We start from the raw sequence: 1440 nt of genomic DNA on the forward strand, positions 1-1440 counted from the left end.
TTTTGCTTTCAATTTCACTTATTTCTGCTCTAATTTTAATTATTTCTTTCCTTCTGCAGACTTTAGGCTTCATTTGTTCTTACTTTTCTAGTTTTTTAATTTTTTTTTTTATTTTCTTAGGTGAGGCAACCCTTAGTTGACCTCACAGATTGCAAGGACCTTGTCAGTTTACAATCCCTTATTTTTTATTTTTTATGCCTATAGTACTTGGTCTTCCTAGGTGATCTCTCATCCAAGTACTAACCAGGCCCAACCCTACTTAGCTTCCGAGATCAGACGGGATCGGGCTTGTTCAGGTTAGCATGGCCATAGACCTTTTCTAGTTTTTTAAGATGAAGCGTTAGGTTGCTCATTTGGGCTTGTTCTTATTTTTAGAGATAGGCCTGTGATGATATGAACTTTCCTCTTATGACCGTTTTTGCCATGTCCCAGAAGTTTTGATATGTTTTACTATAATTATCATTCATTTCTATGTATCTCTTGATCTCTCTTTTTTTTCCTCTCTGACCCAGTTATTCTTCAGTAGCGTGTTGTTTAATCTCCATGTATTTGTGGTTCTTTCTGCTTTTTTTTTTCTTTTTGCAGTTGATCTCTAGTTTCAAAGTATTATGATCAGAGAATATGGTTGGAATGATTTCAACCCTCTTATATTTGTTAAGGTTATCTCTCTTTCCCAACATGTGATTGATCCTTGAAAATGTTCTGTGTGCACTAGAGAAGAACGTATAAGCAGTAGTTTTGGGATGGAAGGTTCTGTAAATGTCAATTATGTCCAGTTGATCTAATGTGTCATTTAAGGATGTTATTTCCTTATTGATTTTCTGATTAGATGATCTGTCCATATCCGACAGTGGGGTATTTAGGTCCCCTACTACGATAGTGTTTTGGTCTGTTTCTTCCTTTAGTTCTGTTCATACTTGCTTTACATATTTTGGGGCTCCTTGATTGGGAGCATAGATATTAATAAGTGTTATGTCTTCTTGATGCATGATTCCCTTTATCATTATGAAGTGTCCCTCTATATCTTTCTTTATCTTTTTTATTTTGAAGTCTATTTCATCTGTATTAGTACCACTACTCCCGCTTTTCTCTCAATGCCATTTGCTTGAAATATCATTTTCCACCCTTTCACTTTGAGTCATTATTTGTCTTTGGAGCTGAGATGTGTCTCCTGGCAGCAGCATATGGTTGGGTTTTGTTTTTTGATCCATTCTGCGTGTCTTTTTATTGGTGAGTTCAATTCATTTACATTTAAGGTGATTATTGAAATATAAGGTCTTCTTATAGCCATTTTATCTTTTGCTTTCTGGTAGCTCGGTGTTTCCATTGCTTCCTTGTCCTTGTGTTTCTGTTTTCTTTATTTTGGTTGGCTTTTGTGGGTTTTGCCTCTGGTTCTTTCTGTTTTATGTTATATACTTCAGTTTTGAATCTTTGGTGTAT

General features: G+C 35.2%; 1 pseudogene; it reads right to left on the reverse strand.

The window, feature by feature from the left end:
- Positions 1-195: 195 nt before the first annotated feature.
- LOC111736899 lies at positions 196-314 on the reverse strand (annotated as a pseudogene).
- Between the last annotated feature and the right edge of the window lie 1126 nt (positions 315-1440).

Source organism: Pteropus vampyrus, unplaced genomic scaffold (assembly GCF_000151845.1).
Source record: "Pteropus vampyrus isolate Shadow unplaced genomic scaffold, Pvam_2.0 Scaffold22, whole genome shotgun sequence".
NCBI classification, from domain to species: domain Eukaryota; kingdom Metazoa; phylum Chordata; class Mammalia; order Chiroptera; family Pteropodidae; genus Pteropus; species Pteropus vampyrus.